Below are 24,303 nucleotides of genomic sequence, written 5' to 3' on the forward strand. Positions count from 1 at the left end.
GCTCATGGAAGAGGATGCGTTCATTGCGAATCTTGTTTCCAGTGATGAAGCAACAATTTTTCTTAATGGTGAAGTGAACAGACACAATGTGCGAAGCCGGCCGGAGTGGCCGAGCGTTTAAAGGCGCTACAGTCTGGAACCGCACCACCGCTACGGTCGCAGGTTCGAATCCTGCCTCGGGCATGGATGTGTGTGATGTCCTTAGGTTAGTTAGGTTTAAGTAGTTCTAAGTTCTAGGAGACTTATGACCACAGCAGTTGAGTCCCATAATGCTCAGAGCCATTTGAGCCATTTGAACAATGTGCGAATCGGGGCGGTAGAGAATCCTCACGCATTCGTGCAGCAAATTCGCAATTCACCAAAAGTTAACGTGTTTTGTGCAATCTCACGGTTTAAAGTTTACGGCCCCTTTTTCTTCTGCGAAAAAAACGTTACAGGACACGTGTATCTGGACATGCTGGAAAATTGGCTCATGCCACAACTGGACACCGACAGCGCCGACTTCATCTTTCAACAGGATGGTGCTCCACCGCACTTCCATCATGATGTTCGGCATTTCTTAAACAGGAGATTGGAAAACCGGTGGATCGGTCGTGGTGGAGATCATGATCAGCAATTCATGTCATGGCCTCCACGCTCTCCCGACTTAACCCCGTGCGATTTCCTTCTGTGGGGTTATGTGAAAGATTCAGTGTTTAAACCTCCTCTACCAAGAAACGTGCCAGAGCTGCCAGCTCGCATCAACGATGCTTTCGAACTCATTGATGGGGACATGCTGCGCCGAGTGTGGGAGGAACTTGATTATCGGCTTGATGTCTGTCGAATCACTAAAGGGGCACATATCGAACATTTGTGAATGCCTAAAAAACTTTTTGAGTTTATGTATGTGTGTGCAAAGCATTGTGAAAATATCTCAAATAATAAAGTTATTGTAGAGCTGTGAAATCGCTTCAATCATTTGTAATAACCCTGTATTTTGCTTAGAGGTAGTTGTTGTGTTGTTCTACTCGCACTGACGTTCTGCCAACAAGTGACGCGTAGGAGGCGGTACGGCGGCCGTCGGCGGTCAAGGTGATGGCCAATGGGCGCGCTTCGCGCCGGCGGGAAGAAAACTGGCTGACGACAGAGATGGACGGCTCGCCGACCTCCGCCATCCCACGCAGGACACGGCGGCGTGCCGGCTGGAGCCGGAATGAGTGTCTCTCCACCTCAGCTGCACACACGTGGTTCTCAGCATCACATTATCGTGGATAATGTCGGGATCTCCGGCAGGCTTTTCGCGGACGATGTTGTCGTAAACACTCTACAGCAACGCAGCCATGCTCAAAAGGGGTGGGGGGTCCTCCTGGTTGGGGAGGGGGGGGGGGGGGGGGGCAAGCGGTTGTTAAGAAAGTAATAGGGGATACCTGGCTTTCATTGAAATACTTATACACTGATGAGCCAAAAAAAAACACTGCTTAATATTATGTAGGGACCCCGCGAGCAGGCAGAAGTGTCGCAACACGATGTGGCACGGTCTCGGCTAATGTCTGAAATTTGCAATGCAACCGAGATGTTGTTGTTGTGGTCTTCAGTCCTGAGACTGGTTTGATGCAGCTCTCCATGCTACTCTATCCTGTGCAAGCTTCTTCATCTCCCAGTACCTACTGCAGCCTACATCCTTCTGAATCTGCTTGGTGTATTCATCTCTTGGTCTCCCTCTACGATTTTTACCCTCCACGCTGCCCTCCAATACTAAATTGGTGATCCCTTGATGCCTCAGAACACGTCCTACCAACCGATCTCTTCTTCTAGTCAAGTTGTGCCACAAATTTCTCTTCTCCCCAATCCTATTCAATACCTCCTCATTAGTTATGTGACCTACCCATCTAATCTTCAGCTATTCTCTTCTTGTCCAAACTATTTATCGTCCATGTTTCACTTCCATACATGGCTACACTCCATAAAATTCTTTCAAAAACGACTTCCTGACACTTAAATCTATACTCGATGTTAACAAATTTCTCTTCTTTAGAAACACTTTCCTTGCCGTTGCCAGTCTACATTTCATATCCTCTCTACTCCGACCATCATCAGTTATTTTGCTCCCCAAATAGCAAAACTCCTTTACTACTTTAAGTGTCTCATTTCCTAATCTAATTCCCTCAGCATCACCCGACGTAATTCGACTACATTCCATTATCCTCGTTTTGCTTTTGTTGATGTTCATCTTATATCCTCCTTTCAAGACACTATCCATTCCGTTCTAGAGCTCTTCCAAGTCCTTCACTGTCTCTGACAGATTTTCAATGTCATCGGCGAACCTCAAAGTTTTTATTTCTTCTTCATGCATTTTAATACCTACTCCGAACTTTTCTTTTGTTTCCTTCACTGATTGCTCAATATACAGATTGAATAACATCGGGGAGAGGCTACAACCATGTCTCACTCCCTTCCCAACCACTGCTTCCCTTTCATGTCCCTCGACTCTTATAACTGCTATCTGGTTTCTGTACAAATTGTAAATAGCCATTCGCTCACTGTATTTTACCCCTGCTACCTTCATAATTTGAAAGAGATTATTCCGGTCAACATTGTCAAAAGCTTTCTCTAAGTCTACAAATGCTAGAAACGTGGGTTTGACTTTCCTTAATCTAGCTTCTAAGATAAATAGTAGGGTCAGTATTACCTCACGTGTTCCAATATTTCTACGGAATCCAAACTGATCTTCCCCGAGGTCGGCTTGTACTAGTTTTTCCATTCGTCTGTAAAGAATTCTTGTTAGTATTTTGCAGCCGTGATTTGCTCAATAATGTTCGTGTCTTGGGAGTTTGGTGGCCAGCGGAAGTGTTTAAACTCAGAAGAGTGTTCCTGGAGCCACTCTGTAGCAATTCCGGGCGTGTGGGATGTCGTAATTTCCTCCTCGAACTGCCCTAATCCGTGCGAATGCACAATGGACATGAATGGATGCAAGTGATCAGACAGGATGCTTACGTACGTGTGACCTGTCACAGTCGTATTTAGACGTATCAGGGGTCCCGTATCACTCCAACTGCACACGCCCCACACAATTACAGAGCCTCCCCCAACCTGAACAGTCCCCTGCTGGCATGCAGGGTCCATGGATTCATGAGACTGTCTCCATACCCGTACACGTCCATACACTCGATACGGTTTGAAACGAGACTCGTCCGACCAGGCAACATGTTTCCAGTCATCAACAGCCCAATGTCGATGTTGACGGGCCCAGGGGAAGCGTAAAGCTTAAAGCTTTTTGTCGTGCAGTTATCAAGGATACACGAGTGGGTCTTCAGCTCTGAAAATCCATATCGATGATGTTTCGTTGAATGGTTCGCACGCTGACACTTGTTGATGGCCCAACACTGAAATTTGCAGCAATTTGCGGAAGCGTTGCACCTCTGTTACACTGATCGATTCTCTTCAGTCGTTGTTGGTCCCGCTCTTGCAAGATGTGGCAGCAACTGATTTTTCATGTGAATGACCATTTCATGAATACGACGAGCCACAGTACCATCTGAGGGTGTCATGAACTGCAGACTCTCGCTAAACCTTTCTTCCCACATGATTTCGCACATTTTGACAGCTGCGCAGGAAAACAATTTCTCACCAGAAGTTTGGTGATTTGGATTTTGCAGTTAAGTAAGATACTTCTTGGCATGTTCTTAGGGCCTTGAGGAATATCAGATTTCGTTTTAGTTGCTGCTTATACCGCTTAAAAATTCAGAGGTCTTGCTTACAGGGTCTGCATATCTTGTCTGTAGGAGTCTTTAGATTCATAGGCTTCAAGCTATCATTATTTAAAATCTTCAAAGACAGAATACATTGTGGTCGACATACATTATTCAAAAAAATCCTGGTAAAGTCTGACGTAGATAATCGTAAGCAAGATGACCCTGGTTCGAGTCCTGACCGCAGCACAACTTTTAATTCACTTCTCCAGCTTCCAACGTTATCGTATATTTGGGTGGAAAACAACAAAGCAGAAGAGAAGCCTTGGAGCAAAAATGGGCCTCGAGTACAAATCTGGGGCCTTCTGAAGAGGTGATATAAGAAAAAAAATTAAGTTAAACTTCAAATCGCATTTTCTGAAAATTTTGTTTTTTAAGGTTTTCTCAGAAGCTATCAAAATTTAAATTATGAAATTTTGTACACTTATTTCTACAAACGCAATAAATGGCTCAAGAGTAAATCTTAAAATTCTGAGTGTAAGCTGAGGTATGTGCTTGGAATTTTGCTTGAATTTTATGTTATACTTACGGAACTATAATTTAAAAATTATTAAAATTTTACTGGTTAATATATTCAAAAAAACCTCGTGAGAGAACCTTATTATATGCGGACTGATTGAACAGATAAAAGTTTTTAGAAACATCTTGAATACCATAAAAATGTTTTATATATATATAGGGTGTAAATTTTAAGTTGACAAAACAGAATAACTCGAAAAATTAGCTTCACACGAAAAAATGTGTAGAATCCAAAGTTGATTATTTTCGAGGGGGACATCTGCTGGTGCTAAAATTAGCCCGCCACCCCAGCCCCATCGGCCTGGGGCAGGAGGCAACTTTAAAATTTCAAATGGAAACACCCGTTTTTTATTGCAGAATCAGATTCTACATAAAGAAATTACGTACATTTTGTCTTAAACATTTGTTTTGATTGTAGGTAGTTGGTGCTATAATTCAAGAAAATCCATGTTCTCATTTTTGGGTGGAAAATGGTTACGGATGAATAAAAAATACTTATTTACTTTGCAAATTTTGATTCGCTAAAGCTAAAACTCTCCCTCTCTCCGTATAGGGTGCGGTTTGAGACAGAGGAATTAGAGTATTACAAACGTTGGCCCAAATATTAATTTTTTGCCCAGATTCCGAGAAGTTTTGTTTGTTTCTTGGTCATGAGGTCACACAACTTTTAACTATCAAAAAATCATCTGACTAGCTAACTAACTAACCAAACATCCTACGAAGTAAATAAGTATTTTTTATTAATCCGTAACCATTTCCCACGCAAAATCAGAACATGGATTTTCTTGAATTACAGCGCCAACTACCAAGAATCAAAACAAATGTTTAAGACAAAATGTACGTAGTTTTTTTATGTAGAATTTGATTCTGCAGTAAAAAAAACGGGGATTCCCATTTGAAAGTTTAAAGTTGCCTCCAACCCCATCCCCATGGGGCTGGCGGGGACGGGCTAATTTTAGCACCAGCAGATGTCCACCTCGAAAACAATCAACTTTGGATACTACACGTTTTTCCGTGTGAAGCTTATTTTTCGACTTGTTCTGGTTTGTCAACTTAAAATTGACGCCCTGTACATATATAACATAAATTTCATGTAAAGTGTGGTACAAAATTTTACTGCTAGCATGTTCAGGACCTTCGCCTAAAGTGATCGGCAGCCCCTCAAACACTAGAGCAGCACGGAGTTGCATATACACAAGGGGTTGCCTCCCGAACTGCGTCGACCACAACGTAGAACTACAGACGGCAAGATAAGCGCCACAGAGGTTCTCCGTGTCTGGCACATGTTTCCTCCACCGTGTCACGTGCGCAGAACTGGATGGGCAGGAATTCCTCCTCACCCCTCCTACACAGGGCGGTGGAAGCCAACACGTCGGCAGTTGGCTCCACCGGAGGTCTGGGCCAATTTGTGCAGCCCATCAGGCAGAGCCCGATCGGAAGCCACCGTAGCGGGAGCTACGACTTTCCAGCTACATCCCGAGATGTACCAGACGGCTAACTACAACGAATGCTCAACCTCCGTCGTTAGGGATTATCAGTGACATAGTCTTCACGTCCCACTACGTTTATTCACTGTGTTCCAGATGTATCCATATTAGTGTCTGATAAGTTGTGTTATTTTTATTGAGAAGTGTTTTTCCTCTTTTATTAAATTTCTTTACTGTGGTCGTAGCAAACCCTTGTTTTTCTTTAGCCGTCTCTTACTGTTGCTTATGAAGCTTCTCCCCATGGGAGATATGAAGAGCTTATTTCAATAGTGGTACAAGTCTATTTTTGTTCATCTTCAGATACAGAGTCCTAAAGTTAAATGAGCGCTGAAAAATCTGCAGTTGAGATACCAGAAATATTCAAGCATGTGGCTTCTTGCTAGAGATGAACCTTTTTTTCTGTTTGTTTGCATCATTAATTTCAGAAGCGTTATAGGCAGAAAAGTGGAGGTAATGGAATTGTACCACTATTGAAATAAGCCCTTCATATAGCAACTGCGATATCTTCAAAATTGTGGATATTGGGTACGTTTTAAACAGTGTGTGTTCTCCACCAACATCCTCCCTTAAACAGGTATGTGAATCTGGCGTGCGGGTCACTAAAGGTTGCCGACACCTACCCTATAGAATGGTTATATCGACAGAAGACTGCAGAAAATTACAGGGAGACGTGTAGAGGATCGACGTTTGGTGCAGGGACTGTCAGCCTCAGCGTATTGACTGTCCACATGAAACCTCCATGATTCCCGTATGGAATTAAAGTAACTGAGACACACATAGGGCAACAGCCTTGCCGCAGTGGGTACACTGCATCCCGTGAGATCACCGAAGTTAAGCGCTGTCGGGCGTGGTCGGCACTTGGATAGCTGACCACGCGCTTTTGCCATTTTTCGGGGTGCACTCAGCCTCGTGATGCCAATTGAGGAGCTACTCGACCGAATAGTAGCGGCTTCTGTCAAGAATACCATCATAACGACCGGGAGAGCGGTGTGCTGACCCCACGCCCCTACTATCCGCATCCTTCACCGAGGATGACACGGCGGTCGGATGGTCCCGGTAGGCCACTCGTGGCCTGAAGACGCAGTGAGACACACACAGACACTTGCAATCTGCGGCATCTTGTAAAACAAGGCCAGCCACGGGATGTGAAACTGCAAGCTTAATGGGCGTGTGGGCGGCGTTGGACTGAGGATCAGCCTGTCTTGGTTTTGCTCGTTCCTTCTCCACAGCACCCAATACAGCGAGACATTGCGTTTAATATTGCGATGTGGCATTTTTCGGTCGTCACAGTACGACGGAATCGTGCTGTCAGCGCTGTTTTTAACCTTTGGTGTTTGTTCCTAGTATGAAGGACGCTCACAGATCCAGTGGCTATTTGTGCAATAAGCGAGAGTATAGGGCTCTCTCGCCACAAGCTTTAAAAATGAATGCGAATGAGAGAAAAGAGGGATGAGACTTCTCAGTATCTCTTATCCGCTGGCATAATCGAGTGGTACTGCAGATTTACTAATAAACCTTATGTGGAATAATTTATACTGCTGCAGTCACTTTTTACTAATATTTTGTTAGCACAATGCATTTCGGCACATGCTGCCATCATCAGGTGCATTACACAGTTACTTATACATCAGCTGATACGTTATGTACATTATCTGTGTGTGCCAGTGGGGTTAAGAATCGAAAAATAAACCTGTGTGGAAGGATAAATCTGCTACAGTGTGTACATTATGTGGATAGCATGATTAGGTAATATATTAATACATTTACTTACATTTCTGTTGGCAATTTCATTTTCTGGTACACAGGGCACGGTAACAGGTAATTCACGACTTAGCATTTTCACAAACATCTGTTTATATCTCTCCAAAGAGTTTTAAAAACTAAGGTAAACTACTTACAATTTCAAAGACTGTTAACATCTTTTCACAGAGTTATAAAATCTACGCTAAGCAATTTACAATTTCAAAACAGTGATATATACCTGTAGTGAAGATGAGGACTTTTATCTAGATGTATTCGTAATATGGAGAATGTTACGTGGATACTTAATGAAAACTATTCTGTCAATGAAATAAACATTTAACGTTGGAGACTTTCATGGAAAAGTTAACATCATTACATTCAAGCTTATCATTTAATAACACATCTCTTTGTGCTGCACCATGAATGAAGATTTCCAGTTCTTCATATAAATCTTTTTGGTGTTCCTGTCACCCCACAACACACAAACTTGCTGCATACAGAGCACTAATTAACAGAGCCAACAATATACCAATCGATAAATATGCACATCTTGATGAGCTCACCATAATAAAACAAATACCTTCAACAAATGGCTATGATGAAGTATTAATTGATAACCTTACATAAAACAGGAAAAGAAATAATAAACCACCTTCCACACATGAAATGAAAAAGATACCCACGACTTGCGTACCTTTCACAGGCAAACTCTCCTACAAAATAGCAAACATTGTCAGACCACACGACATTAACATGGCCTTTACAACACACACCGAGACACAATATATGCACACAGACGGATATACACCCACAATCAGGCATCTACAAAATAATATGTAATACCTGCAGATCCTTGTACATAGGCCAAACCGGGAGAGACTTCCAAACAAGATACAATGAACACATAAATGCTTACCACACTAACACTTACAATAGATCAGCAATAGCTATGCACATAAAAGACAAAGGCCACCCATTCCAGGATATTGTGAATGATCTTCATATATTACATAAAAAGAGTAAGGGTAATGCGATCGTGCATTATCTTGCTGAAATGCAGTGTTTCGCAGGGTTAGAATGAAGGGTAACACATCTGAAATGTAACGTCCACTGTTCAAAGTGCCGTCAATGAGAACAAAGGTAACTGAGACGTGTAACCAATGGCACCCCATGGTCTCCGAGCTGATAGTCCATGCTGCTGCAAACGTCGTCGAACTGTTCGTGCATATGGTTGTTGTCTTGCAAACGTCCCCATCTATTGACTCAGGGATCGAGACGTGGCTGCACGATCCGTTACAGCCATGCGGATAAGATGCCTGTCATCTCGACTGCTAGTGATACGAGGCCGTTGGGATCCAGCACGGCGTTCCGTATTACCCTCCTGAACCCACCGATTCCATATTCTGCTAACAGTCATTGGATTTCGACCAACGCGAGCAGCAATGTCGCGATACGATAAACCGCAATCGCGATAGGCTACAATCCGACGTTTATCAAAGTCGGAAACGTGATGGTACACATTTCTCCTCCTTACACGAGGCATCACAACAACGTTTCACCAGGCAACACCGGTCAACTGCTGTTTGTGTATGAGAAATCGGTTGGAAACTTTCGTCGTGTCAGTACGTTGTAAGTGTAGCCACTGGCGCCGACCTTGTGTGAATGCTTTGAAAAGCTAGTCATTTGCATATCACAGCATCTTCTTCCTGTCGGTTAAATTTCGCGTTTGTCGCACGTCATCTTCGTGGCGTAGTAATTTTAATGGCCAGAAGTGTAGCTATCACGTACGTCTGTCAAGTATCGGTATGGGCTCACACCTCATTCGTCATTTTATATCGCAAATGCAGTTTAATGGGCAGGACTGTCCACTGCAGTCACAGCCGACACGAAAGCAGCGAGACGCAGTTGTCCCGGTGATACGCACACGCAGCACACTCCACCTGCCGTATCCGGCCCGAACCAGTTACGCCGCCCTGCCTCTGCCTGTTGCAGTAGGTGCGGAGCGCACGTCGACGCCTGCTCAACAGCGGAAGTCTTAACGACGCCCTTAGCCTGGAAAAGACGACGGGTGTGTCTGTCTCACTGGCGCTCCGTGAGAGCTTCCACTGGGCGGTTCAGACCACCATCTGGCCCCCCAGGGGTAGGTTCTGCGTGATTCCCCTGCACAGAGTACGAGAAAGAACTTGCCCCCCTTCTAACAGCCGTGTACCGCAAGTCTCTAGAGGAACGGAGGGTTCCAAATGATTGGAAAAGAGCACAGGTAGTACCAGTCTTCAAGAAGGGTCGTCGAGCAGATGCGCAAAACTATAGACCTATATCTCTGACGTCGATCTGTTGTAGAATTTTAGAACATGTTTTTTGCTCGAGTATCATGTCGTTTTTGGAAACCCAGAATCTACTCTGTAGGAATCAACATGGATTCCGGAAACAGCGATCGTGTCAGACCCAACTCGCTTTATTTGTTCAAGAGACCCAGAAAATATTAGATACAGGCTCCCAGGTAGATGCCATTTTCCTTGACTTCCGGAACGCGTTCGATACAGTTCCGCACTGTCGCCTGATAAACAAAGTAAGAGCCTACGCAATATCAGACCAGCTGTGTGGCTGGATTGAAGAGTTTTTAGCAAACAGAACACAGCATGTTGTTCTCAATGGAGAGACGTCTACAGACGTTGAAGTAACCTCTGGCGTGCCACAGGGGAGTGTTATGGGACCATTGCTTTTCACAATATATATAAATGACCTAGTAGATAGTGTCGGAAGTTCCATGCGGCTTTTCGCGGATGATGCTGTAGTATACAGAGAAGTTGCAGCATTAGAAAATTGTAGCGAAATGCAGGAAGATCTGCAGCGGATAGGCACTTGGTGCAGGGAGTGGCAACTGACCCTTAACATAGACAAATGTAATGTATTGCAAATACATAGAAAGAAGGATCCTTTATTGTATGATTATATGATAGCGGAACAAACACTGGTAGCAGTTACTTCTGTAAAATATCTGGGAGTATGCGTGCGGAACGATTTGAAGTGGAATGATCATATAAAATTAATTGTTGGTAAGGGGGGTACCAGGTTGGGATTCATTGAGAGAGTCCTTAGAAAATGTAGTCCATCAACAAAGGAGGTAGCTTACAAAACACTCGTTCGACCTATACTTGAGTATTGCTCATCAGTGTGGGATCCGTACCAGATCGGGTTGACGGAGGAGATAGAGAAGATCCAAAGAAGAGCGGCGCGTTTCGTCACAGGGTTATTTGGTAACCGTGATAGCGTTACGGAGATGTTTAACAAACTCAAGTGGCAGACTGCAAGAGAGGCGCTCTGCATCGCGGTGTAGCTTGCTCGCCAGGTTTCGAGAGGGTGCGTTTCTGGATGAGGTATCGAATATATTGCTTCCCCCTACTTATACCTCCCGAGGAGATCACGAATGTAAAATTAGAGAGATTAGAGCGCGCACGGAGGCTTTCAGACAGTCGTTCTTCCCGCGAACCATACGCGACTGGAACAGGAAAGGGAGGTAATGACAGAGGCACGTAAAGTGCCCTCCGCCACACACCGTTGGGTGGCTTGCGGAGTGTAAATGTAGATGTAGATGTAGATCTACGTCTACACTGATAAGCGAAAACATTACGACAACTGGATGCCGTCTGGTGGCTTTGCGGTCACGTGACGCCGTAACGGAAGTATGTAAACGGCGCAGACATGGATGGGTGATCATTGTAGTGGAGATACGTATGTAAGCAGTCCATATCATCGGTAAGGCGTTCCCCGTCCGTGTCTGTTCCGCTTACATACTTTTGTTACCGCGTCACGTGTCCGCAAAGCCACAGGGTGATATCTAAGGTCGTGTTGGGCTCTGGTCATAATGTTCTGGCTTATCATTGAACGTACTTACATCCATTTCGATAATTTGCATGGATTGTTGTTGTTGCGGTCTTCAGTCCAGAGACTGGTTTGACGCAGCTCTCCATGTTACTCTATCCTGTGCAAGCTTCTTCATCTCCCAGTACCTACTGCAACCTACATCCTTCCGAATCTGCTTATGTACTCATCTCTTGGTCTCCCTCTACAATTTTTACCCTACACACTGCCCTACAGTACTAAATTGGTGATCCCTTGATGCCTCAGAACGTGTCCTACCAACCGATCCCTTCTTCTAGTCAACATGTGCCACAAATTTCTCTTCTCCCCAATTCTATTCAGTACCTCCTCATTAGTTACGTGATCTATCCACCTAATCTTGAGCATTCTTCTGTAGCACCACATTCCGAAAACTTCTATTCTCTTCTCGTCGAAACTATTTATCATCCACGTTTCACTTCCATACATGGCTACACTCCATACAAATACTTTCAGAAACAACTTACTGACACTTAAATCTATACTCGAGGTTAAAAAATTTCTCTTCTTCAGAAACGCTTTCATTGCCATTGCCAGTCTACATTTTGTATACTCTATACTTCGACCATCATCAGTTATTTTACTCCCCAAATAGCAAAACTCCTTTACTACTTTAGGTGTCTCATTTCCTAATCTCATTCCCTCAGCATCACCCAACTTAATTCGACTACATTTCATTATCCTCGTTTTGCTTTTGTTGATGTTCATCTTATATCCTCCTTTCAAGACACTGTCCATTCCGTTCAACTGCTCTTCCAAGTCCTTTGCTGTCTCTGACAGAATTACAATGTCATCGGCGAACCTCAAAGTTTTTATTTCTTCTCCATGGATTTTAATACCTACTCCGAATTTTTCTTTAGTTTCCTTTGCTGCTTGCTCAACATACAGATTGAATAACATCGGGGAGAGGCTACAACCCTGTCTCACTCCCTTCCCAACCACTGCTTCCCTTTCACGCCCCTCAACTCTTGTACCTGCCATCTGGTTTCTGTACAAATTGTAAATAGCCTTTCGCTCCCTGTATTTTACACTTGCCACCTTCAGAATTTGAAAGAGAGTATTCCATTCAACATTGTCAAAAGCTTTCTCCAAGTCTACAAATGCTAGAAACGTAGGTTTGCCCTTCCTTAATCTATTTTCTAAGATAAGTCGTAGGGTTAGTATTGCCTCACGTGTTCCAACATTTCTGCGGAATCCAAACTGATATTCCCCGAGGTCGGCTTCTACCAGTTTTTCCATTCGTCTGTAAAGAATTCGCGTTAGTATTTTGCAGCTGTGACTTATTAAACTGAGAGTTCGGTAATTTTCACACCTGTCAATACCTGCTTTCTTTTGGATTGGAATTATTATATTCTTCTTGAAGTCTGAGGGTATTGTGCCTGTCTGATACATCTTGCTCACCAGATGGTAGAGTTTTGTCAGGGCTGCCTCTGCCAAGGCTTTCAGTAGTTCTAATGCAATGTTGTCTACTCCCAGGGTCTTGTTTCGACTTACGTCTTTCAGTGCTCTGCCAATTCTTCACACAGCATCATATCTCCCGTTTCATCTTCGTCTACTCCTCTTCCATTTCCATAATATTGTTCTCAAGAACATCGCCCTCATATACACCCTCTATATACTCCTTCGACCTTTCTGCCTTCCCTTCTTTGCTTAGAACTGGGTTTCCATCTGAGTAGTTGATATTCATGCAAGTGGTTCTCTTTCCTCCAAAGGTCTCTTTAATTTTCCTATAGGCAGTAGGCAGTGCTATACGCCTCTACATCCTTACATTTGTCCTCTAGCCATCTCTTCTGTTACCCAAGGATTTCTATTAACCCTCGTCTTTTAACGTACTTGATCTTCTGCTGCCTTCACTATTTCATCTCTCAAAGCTACCCATTTTTCTTCTAGTGTATTTCTTTCTCCTGTTCTTGTCAGTCGTTCCCTAATGCTCTCCCTGAAACTCTCTACAACCTCTTGTTCTGCCAGTTTATTCAGTTCCCATCTCCTTAAATTCCCACCTTTTTGCAGTTTATTCAGTTTTAATCTACAGTTCATAACCGGTAGGTTATGGTCAGAGTCCACACGTGCCCCTGAAAATGGATACGAATACGAAATATCAACAAAACATAAACTACAATTTTCATTCTTGAATACGTAAGCATGCAATATTAACGTCCGTCAGGTTTATCGCTATAAAATGTAAATTGCGTTCGCAAGAAATTACAAAAAAAAAAGAAAAGGAATGTCCCCGCCCCAGAAGATCGTAGAAACAATTTCCTTTTTTTTTAAGTTGTGAAAAAGTGTTTGAAATTTCGTTTTTTAATCCTGGAGTGGTCAGGCAGCGTCTGACTTGCGACAGCTGCACGTCATTCACTCCCTGTTGTCCAACTGATACACTGGCGGACGTGTGGTGCCACCTACCTTTCAGTTAACTAAATACAGATGTACTCAGCTCATCAATATCGCATTAGTCGCCGTACAGTGTTGGAGGGAAGAGGTTGTTTCCGGAGCTGCATCGTTGGAGTCCAACAGACGCCACACCACCTTTGCTATTACTCAAGGTATGTATTAAATTTTTTATTTAATGTAGTAGTTTTTAATACTTGTTTGTAACAGCTGTTGCTGACAGGTATTTTTTTTTTTTACCTTCAGATCCAACATGAGTTATCAGACGACCTACAATCTGGAAAATGACCGTGATAGGGAAATTGTACTCCGACTGTTGTTCGAGGAAAATGATGAATCGGATGATGAGTTTGATATTTACAGTGATGTGGAAGAAGACAATGTGGAAACAAGAGAAGAAGATTCGAATACTGAGCAAGGTGCGGACTCCAGTGGGAGTGACAGTGACGATCATGCTGACGAATGTTTTGTAGGAAGAAACAAAACCATGAAATGGTCAACCGTGCCCCCTCCCCCCTAAAAAAATGTTCGTACTCGACGACAAAACATTGTTACTCATTTACCAGGAGTGAAAGGACCCGCTAAGAATGCCACAACACCGATGGAATATTGGGAATTATTTTTCGATGGTGAATTCCTTTCTAATATTGTTGATCACACAAATAAAAAGATTTCTGAAATACAGAATAATTATTCCAGAGAAAGTGATGCTCAACTAACAGATGTGTCTGAAGGAAAAGCTCTGTTAGGAATACTGCATTTATGTGCTGCAAGAGAAAATAACTATGCTAACACCCAAGATACATGGGAGCCAGTAAAATGGGAATTAAGTCGTCTGACAATGACTGAAAAGCGATTTAGGTTCCTGTTGTATTGCTTGAGGTTCGACAACAAGGATAACCGGGAGGAAAGGAAGAAGGTGGATAATTTAGCCCCCATACGTGAGGTGTTTTCTTCCATTGTGGAAAAGTGTGCAAATGCTTATTCTGTTGGCGAGTTCTGTAGTATTGATGGAATTCTGGAAGCTCTCAGGGGCAAGTGTTTCTTCAGACAGTACATCCACAGAAAACCAAATAAGTATGGGATGAAAATATTTGCTTTGGTGGATGCTAGGGTGTATTACACAACCAACCTGGAACTTTACGCTGGTAAGGAGCATACAGGGCCATTTCCAGTTAGCAACAAACCAACAGATATTGTGAACGTCTCACTAATGAGATCTCAGGAACTGGACGTAATACAACTGTAGACAATTGGTTCACATCATTAGAATTAGCTGATTACTTGCTTCAGAAGAATGTTGCTCTGGTTGGAACTATGAGGAGGAATAAACCTGAGATTCCGCAAACAAGAAACAGGGAAATAAGAACAGCACCGTTTGGGTTACAGTAAACTCAACTCTACTGTCATATGTCGCCAAGAAAAACAAGACGTTTCTGATACTATCCACAATGCATCAAGATAACGCAATTGATGCCACTTCTGGCGATAAGAAAAAGCGAGAAATGATAACATTATATAATGCAACAAAATCAGGAATTGATACTGTCGATCAGCTATGCAGCACCTACAATGTATCAAGAAAAACCAACAGATGGCCAATGGTGACTTTTTACGCCATGATGAACATTGCAGGATAGGAAGCCCGGAATCACTGGTGATGGACAAGCTTGTGATTGTTTTACAATTTTAATTTGACTCAAAACAGACTTTATTATAAACTTCAATTCGGACATTTGCCCTCTTACTGATGCAATATACAAATCTTCACTTTAATTGAATTACATAAACACGAATAAGAATCATATTTTGCGTCCGCAACCAAAATCATAGATAGTAGGCACGGTGAATAATCAATCATAAACAATCGTTCTTGTTTAACCATATCTCAAAAGACTAGTAACACTATACACTTCCAACCCAAAGTTACACAGCCATATAACACCACAACTTCATTAAAAAAACAAAGATCTTAAAGGTTAATAAAACTGAACTGCCCACATAAAGGTCCACATTGAAACATGCTTATACTAAAAATGCAGAGTGGGCCAACGAAGGTCACAAAAGTGGCACACGGGAAAATAACAAGTTGCACATTTATTAAAGATACACAAATGATTTACATAAGTGTTAAATAAGAATGGTTAGTAATAGCTCAACCAGTAAAATAACTTACAGAAGCGCTAATATTAACCAAGTGGCCTGACTTAACTTTAGAGAACAGCGTTAAGGCCCACAGCAGGACTTGGAAGCAATAACGCTACGGCCGGCAGGCAATACGAGCGTCCACTCCCCACGGCTTGGGCACTGGCTCACTAGCAGGCGGCATATATTTATATATAGTCCGACCGGCCTCACAATGAGCGGTCCTGACAAGAATCCATAACCGCACCGACGCCAGGAAACGAGCAGACTTAACAAATGGATTGCAATGAAAACAAGGTCAAATCACGGCCACACTGGAATATACAGGGTGATTCAAAAAGAATACCACAACTTTAGGAATTTAAAACTCTGCAACGACAAAAGGCAGAGCTAAGCACTATCTGTCGGCGAATTAAGGGAGCTATAAAGTTTCATTTAGTTGTACATTTGTTCGCTTGAGGCGCTGTTGACTAGGCGTCAGCGTCAGTTGATGCTAAGATGGCGACCGCTCAACAGAAAGCTTTTTGTGTTATTGAGTATGGCAGAAGTGAATCGACGACAGTTGTTCAGCGTGCATTTCGAACGAAGTATGGTGTTAAACCTCCTGATAGGTGGTGTATTAAACGTTGGTATAAACAGTTTTCAGAGAATGGGTGTTTGTGCAAAGGGAAAAGTTCTGGACGGTCGAGAACGAGTGATGAAAATGTAGCACGCATCCAGCAAGCATTTGTTCGCAGCACAGGAAAATCGACTCGCAGAGCTAGCAGAGAGCTGCAAATTCCACAATCAACTGTATGGAGAGTCCTACGAAAAAGGTTAGTTATGAAATCTTATCGTCTGAAATTGGTTCAAGCACTGTCTGCAGCTGATAAGATTAAAAGAATCGATTTCTGTGATTTTATCCTTGCTCAAATGGAAACTGATGAATCTTTCGTTTCAAAGATTGTGTTTAGTGATGAAGCAACTTTCCACACTAACGGAAAGTCAACCGTCACAATGACTGTATATGGGGCACTGAGAATCCGCAGGAAACAACTCAGTATGAACGTAACTCGCCTAAGGTGAACGTTTTCTGTGCCATTTCAGCCAATAAAGTTTTTGGTCCCTTTTTCTTCGAAGGTGCTACTGTAACTGGACTACAGTATCTGGAGATGTTAGAGAATTGGCTGTTCCCTCAGTTCGAACAAGAAGCACAACAATTCATATTTCAGCAGGATGGAGCGCCACCACATTGGCACTTATCTGTTCGTAACTACCTGAACGTCAACTACCCGAGGCGATGGATCGGCCGCCAGGCAGCCCGTGACAGAGCACTTCATCACTGGCCTCCAAGAAGCCCTGATCTTACCCCCTGCGATTTTTTCTTATGGGGGTATGTTAAGGATATGGTGTTTCGGCCACCTCTCCCAGCCACCACTGATGATTTGAAACGAGAAATAACAGCAGCTATCCAAACTGTTACGCCTGATATGCTACAGAGAGTGTGGAACGAGTTGGAGTATCGGGTTGGTATTGCTCGAGTGTCTGGAGGGGGCCATATTGAACATCTCTGAACTTGTTTTTGAGTGAAAAAAAAACCTTTTTAAATACTCTTTGTAATGATGTATAACAGAAGGTTATATTATGTTTCTTTCATTAAATACACATTTTTAAAGTTGTGGTATTCTTTTTGAATCACCCTGTATAATAAGCGTGCCCCCAAATTCTTATGGAGCAATACTCTAACATTACCCGTCTCCCAGTAAATTAGCAGGAAACTTAGAGATCACTTCCAGTTGCCTTAAGGCACTTCCAACTTTAAATAAACATACCAAATCATGCCGTGACAAATGATTAAACCATTAACTCTACGGCTGCCGGGCGTGTACACAATGGCAACCAGTCCGCAAGTGGTCAATATGTCCTGTAACAAGTTAAAACTTGCATGAAAACCATTTAAAACACACACTCCACAGATGATGAGAAACGAAATGAGGAACATCAGCCTCCTTAAAATAGCCTCTGTGGAATCAAGGTCAGAACCATCTCCGGCAGCTACCCATGCCACAATAAGTTTCAACAATCTTCTTAGTTAAACACAGAACAAAAGTCATACGTAACTTGGAGCTAGCAAATTACGAGCTGGTAAGCTGCTTCAGCATGAGACGACGAACCCGCCACAGTTTTGCACGTCAAGGCGCCCAGTGATCGGCACCGTACATCCGGCACGCGCCAAAAGACAAGGGCGGCGAGCACGGCGAGGCCCATCATGCACCACGGTCAGGGACGCAGGCTTGTTTTCAACACAAGTTGGCTCGCTGAACGCCGATCGGAGACTCACTCGTCACACGTTCACCCGGAAAATCGCTGGGGGAGCAGTCAAAGATAGCAAGACAGCCGAATATCGTCATCAGCGATGCAAGTAGAACACCCTAGCGCCAGCCGCCACGGCTCAAGGCGCAGTGAGTTTCTGAAACTTCTGGCACATAATCTAGCTGACGATTACTAGCGTCAACGTTCCCAGTGCTTATCGCTGCCAAGAAATCTCAGACAAAATATTCAGAATCTTTTTCAAGATGCAGCCGCTGTCCAACCTGCAGAAGACTACCAAAGCTCAAAAAGATAGAGGTGCTGTGAATGTGGTCGTTCAAAAAACCGGTACACCAAGTACCGATGCCGGAGCTGTAAGAAATTTTTGTGTTTACAACATCCGCAGCAAGTATGCACTGACTGCAGGGAGTAGTACTCACTGAATGTGATATTTCTGTTATAATTTGTACAACGCAATTAACTAGCAACGTTTCCATGCAAGGGCTGTAATACAATTTTTTGAAAAGTGTATGATAGTTTTTCACCTTTGTGATGAAAGGCATTAAAAATTACGTAATGTGATAGTCAGCAGTTTTGTGAAGCACATTTCTACCAAAAAATAAAAATAAATAATTTTCCGTTGGTCATAATGTACTCATCTCTTTTATAGTACTTGATTAGTGCGTTTACAAATATAAATTTGAACAGATTGAACTAATTGTACATTGTCGGCGCAATAATGCTTATGGCATCTGTGAGATACCACGCGAGATGCAATGAAACAATATCCAGCGCGACCACTGCAGGGTTAAAAGTTATTTTCATAAAATAAAAACTGAGATAGTTGGTTAAAAAAATACTCTCAACAAATGTGCAAATTTTTCGAAGTTTTTTTTTGATTCTTACAATTAATTAAATCGTAAAAACTATTTAATATCACAGTAGCACAAATCTTTGGGAAGAAAATACGCCTAAAACCATTTCTGTAGGCCCATCCATTGAGGAAGTGTAGCCAACTCTCGAGAGAACTCTTCCTTCAAAAAATTATTAATTTTTGATACAAGTACTTTTTAGGGTTCCATATCTCAGTTGGTAAAAACGGAAAACTTACAGAATCACTATGTTGTCCCTATATCTGTCTGTCTGTCCAACAGTTGAAAACGCTTGTTCTCAGGAACAGGTTGACATTTAAAGTTGAAATTTGTGTTACGTACTAAGGCCTGTGATCCCTAGGTAATTGAAGCAGTTATACCATATTGCCATTTATGTCACATATTTTGATACTCGCAAACACACTCAAACCTATAGGGTGCCTCACGCTGGGCTAGAATTATGATATTGGACAAAAAGGATGGTCTCAAGGTAAAAAATAAAAGATAAAAAAAAACCGAAAACTGTAAATCTGTAATTATATCACATGAAAAAATTCTCATTTGTTATCAGACTGTTCTGTTCGTCCGTCAAGACTACTTTTTCTCAGGAATGGGAAGACGTATCGAATTCTACAGTCCCTTGACGATGTAATAAATATAAGATTCTAAGTCACTGCAACCAAAAGATACGGCTGTTTGTCTTACATATTTTGCTAGTCGAAAATTCACTCATCAAAAGCTATAGGGCGCTTCCCATTACCCTTGAATCATAAACTTTGGCAGGAAGCAATGTTTCACAGTGAAAAAATAAATAAATAAATAAAATTATTTCTTTTGTCATTTGTTATCCGATGTCAAACTTGAGATTAAAACGTTCTTGAAACTCTTGGAATCTATGGCACCGATTTGTTGCTAGTATCAATGGGCGAATTGGTCGGGATTCTCGTTTCCCAGAATGGGTGAGATGTTTATGCAGGGTGTTTCAGAAAAACGTTTACGAGCTGACATGAAACATCAGGCATTCGAAAAGGATCAGTAATCACATAGAAAGCAGCGGTGGAGAAGTCCAACAGTGGCTACTAAATGGTGTTGCATTTATGTAGTCACACGCAAAAAATTAACGCCCACTACAGGAGGTGGTCAAAGCTTTGTCCAGATGCATCGAGACACGTCTGTCATCGACACTGCATCGAACAGAGCACCTTCTCAAAGATATACGTGGTCTATCTCGAAGACATCATGCTGTCACTACAACCATACCCACTAGGTGCTCCAGCGATGTAACAGGTGTTCCATAGACATTTCCTGGACCGATCTGATGGTCACAAGTATCTCTCGTTCGCATGAGGTGTTTTGCCGGACTTGCTGAATGATGGGCCCTTGTCTGTTCGTCACCGCGTTCGATTTCAGCACGACAGAGCTCCCGGGCGTTTCAGCAGAAAAGTGAGGGAACATCCTTTTATTTATTTATTTGTCCATATAAATCTTCTTTTCAGTATATATATTGTACACAGGATATTGGACAGAAAACCTTTTTAGCTATTGGTTTTTCAAATGTCAAACATACATTTTATAAATTTTTATGACAAATTTGATCTATACAGTTAATAATTACAAATTTTTGAAATACTGTATATTTATAACTTATTTCTACAGTTAAAGAGACAAATTAAATTTTTTCTTGCGTGAGATACTGTGAGATCGAATAGTAGCAGTTTTTCAGAAGGTAGGATGTCACAGACTTTTTAAAACTTTGTAGTTCAGGAAGAGATTTTATATGTCTTGGTAATCTATTGTAAAGTTTTGTTTCTGCATGATATACACCTTTTTGGCATAATGTGGTGTTACAATGATTAACATGTATGTCACTGTCTGACCTGCTACTGTAATCATGGGCACTTTTGTTTTGAAGAAAAAGGTTTTCTTTGCTCAGTATGCTTTTTTTGACATGCATGACTACTTCCAGTATATAAATGCAGGGAAGGGGTAGGACATTTAGATCTTTAAAGAAAGGTTTGCATGATTTTCTGCTGCTCACCTGTTTCATTATTCTTATAATTGCCTTTTGTTTCCTGAAAACTGTTATGGCCTGATGTACATTTCGCCAGAAAATGATACTGTACTTCAGTATTGAATGTACACGAGCAAAATAAACAGCCCTAACTGTTTCTTCACTAGTACTGTTGCAGAGAATTCTTACTACATAGCTCATTTTTGCTAGTTTTGAATTTAGGGCTGTGATATGAGTGCTCCATTTAAGATTTTCCTGGATATGAATTCCAAGAAATTTAGTTTCATTGACAGCACTAATGTCTTGGTTATCTATACATATTACAGGTTGAGCCGGATTTTTATTTTGATCAGTGTGGAAATTCATGAGTATCGTTTTTTGGGGACTGACTATTAGCCTGTTTCTGGTAAATCATTCAGACAGTCCTATTGTAATATATTTTGCAGATACAGTAAGATTTTCTTCTTTATTCCCTTCAGTCAATAAACTGGTGTCATCTGCAAACAGTACTGGTTCAGAAACCCTAACGTGTGATGGGAAATTATTAATGTATACCAAAATAAGAAAGGGACCTAAAATGGAGCCCTATGGAATACCATGATTTAGTCCACATCGTTCTGAAAGGTGTACCTGGAGTTCATTTCCTTCCATGTACTTAATTTCAGTTACCTGAGAGCGATATTCCAAATATGATTCAATCCACTGATTTGGCACACCTCTTACACCATACCATTCAAGCTTCCTCAGGAGTATAGAATGATCAATCACATCAAAAGCTTTTGTTAGGTCCAAGAATAAACCTGAGATATTTCTGTAGTTGTCCACGGCATTTAAGGCATGGTTTATAAGATTGAATGTGGTAGTTTCCATTGATCTCTGTGGTCTGAAGCCATGTTAACATCCAGAAATAATATTATTCTTGTCTAAGGATGTAATTAGTTTTGAAAGGAACACTTTTTCAATAATTTTCGAAAACCCTGACAATAGAGACAGAGGCCTATAGTTACCCATACACTGATGATCACCTTTTTTATATAGGGGTATTGCTTTTGCCATTTGCGGTTGCTGAGGGAAGCCACCACATGATAAGGATGAATTGCATATGTCCAATAAAGGTAAAAGTATTTGTCTTGCTGTTATTTTTATAATATAATTTGGAATATCATGAATACCAGTTGAATACTTACTCTTCAGTGAATTAATGGTATTTAGGAGCTCTGTTGGGCTTACAGGACTGAGGAACATGGATATATTATTTATTTCAATAGATGAAAATTCTTTCCATGTTGTATTAGGTGGATTTTCAAATTTTTCCTTCACTAATTTTCCAGCATAGTAAGAATTGAAACTGTTTGCAACTGCCCTAGGGTCAGTGACATTCTTGCCATCATGTGATATCACAATATTTTTGTGAGCTGTCTTCTTCCCCGTAAGATCCTGCACAGCTTTCCATATGGACTTAGTTTTATTGGATGACTTCATAACATATTTGTCATTTTCCTTACTTTTTGACTCTTCAGGCGACCTTTCCCGGTCACTGGATTGGACGCAGTGGGCTAGTCGCGCGGCCACCACGATCACGCGATCTGTCAATCAATCAATCAATCAGTCAATCGATGTGTTCTTGTGGGGCTATCTCAAGGGCCTTGTGTATGAAACACCCGTTATATCCCCGGAAGACCTAGTTGGCAGGATTGTTCCGACAGCAGGATGTCTTTGAGATACACCAGGTATCTTTGAGACGGTGCACCGTTCAATGCAGTGTCGATGTCAGATGATCTCGATGCATCTCGACAAAACTCTGAGCAACTCCTGTAGTCGGCTCCCATTGGGAGGAAGTGACCAAATGAGTGCGACGCCGTTTAGCAGCCTCCGATGGGCTTTGCGACTCCTGGTTCCTATGTGACTACTGATCCTTTTTGTATGCCGAATATGCCATGTCAGTTTGTGAACTTTTCTTTTAATCACACTGTATACATAATTAAGCCGAAGTTTTAAATTTCACGTTGAAGAAACCGTTGACGCAGGAGAGCGGTGTAAACATACCGTCATTTGACCATCGGTCAGACTCCCGTATGATGACATGGAAATAAGTATACATGCGTTGAAAACAAATGAAACACCATGTCCGGATGGAGCGGCAGTTCGATTTTACAAAGAGTATTCTACGGCATTGGCCCCTTACCTAGATTGTATTTATCGTGAATCTCTCGCCCAGCACAAAGTCCCAAAACTCTCTCCGTCCGAACGGGTCATCAGGGCCCAACGGTATCGATCGGCCGCCGTGTCATCCTTGGCCCACAGACGTCTCTGTATGCGGATATGGAGGGGCATGTGGTCAGCACACCGCTCTCCCGGCCATATGTCAGTTTACGAGACCGGAGCCGCTACTTCTCAATGAAGTAGCTCCTCAGTTCGCCTCACAAGGGCTGAGTGCACCCCGCTTGCCAACAGCGCTCGGCAGACCTGATGGTCACCCATCCAAGTGCTAGCCCAGCCCGACAGCGCTGAACTTCGGTGATCTGACGGGAACCGGTGTTACCACTGTAGCAAGGCCGTTGGCCACAAAGTCCCAAGCGACTGAAAAAAAGTGGAGATGACTCCGGTATATAACAAAGCTAAAAGAACGGACCCGCAAAATTACAGACCAATATACCTAACTTTTGTTTGCTGCAGAATCCTCGAACACATTCCCAGTCCGAATATAATACACTGTGTTGAGACTAAGCATCTTATGTCCACGAATCAGCATGGTTTTAGAAAGCATCGCTTGTGCGAAACTCAGCTTGCCCTTTTTTCACATGATATACTGCGAACTACAGATGAAGGACAACAGGCAGATTCCATATTTCTAGATTTCCGGAAAGCATTTGACACTATGTTCCATTGCAGGCTGTTAACGAAGGTAAGAGCATATGGAATAAGTTCGCAGATATGTGAGTGGCTGGAAGACATCTTAAATAATAGAACCCAGTATGTTGTCCTCAACGTTGAGTGTTCATCAGAGGGAAGGGTATCATCAGGAGTGCCCTGGGGCTGTGCAATAGGACCGCTGTTGTTCTGTATATACATAAATGAGTTGGTGGACAGGGCGGGTAGCAAACTGCAGTTGTTTGCTGATGATGCCGTGGTATACGGTCTCGAAGTTGAGTGACTGTAGGAAGACACAAGACGACTTAGACAGAATTTCCAGTTGGTCTGATGAATGGCAGCTAGCCCTT

The 24,303-nt window shown here is 42.3% G+C and overlaps 1 pseudogene; it reads right to left on the minus strand.

Annotated features, from left to right (window-relative positions):
* Positions 1–23,527: 23,527 nt before the first annotated feature.
* On the minus strand, positions 23,528–23,645 carry LOC124717406 (annotated as a pseudogene).
* Between the last annotated feature and the right edge of the window lie 658 nt (positions 23,646–24,303).

Source organism: Schistocerca piceifrons, chromosome 9 (assembly GCF_021461385.2).
Source record: "Schistocerca piceifrons isolate TAMUIC-IGC-003096 chromosome 9, iqSchPice1.1, whole genome shotgun sequence".
Taxonomy (NCBI): Eukaryota; Metazoa; Arthropoda; class Insecta; order Orthoptera; family Acrididae; genus Schistocerca; species Schistocerca piceifrons.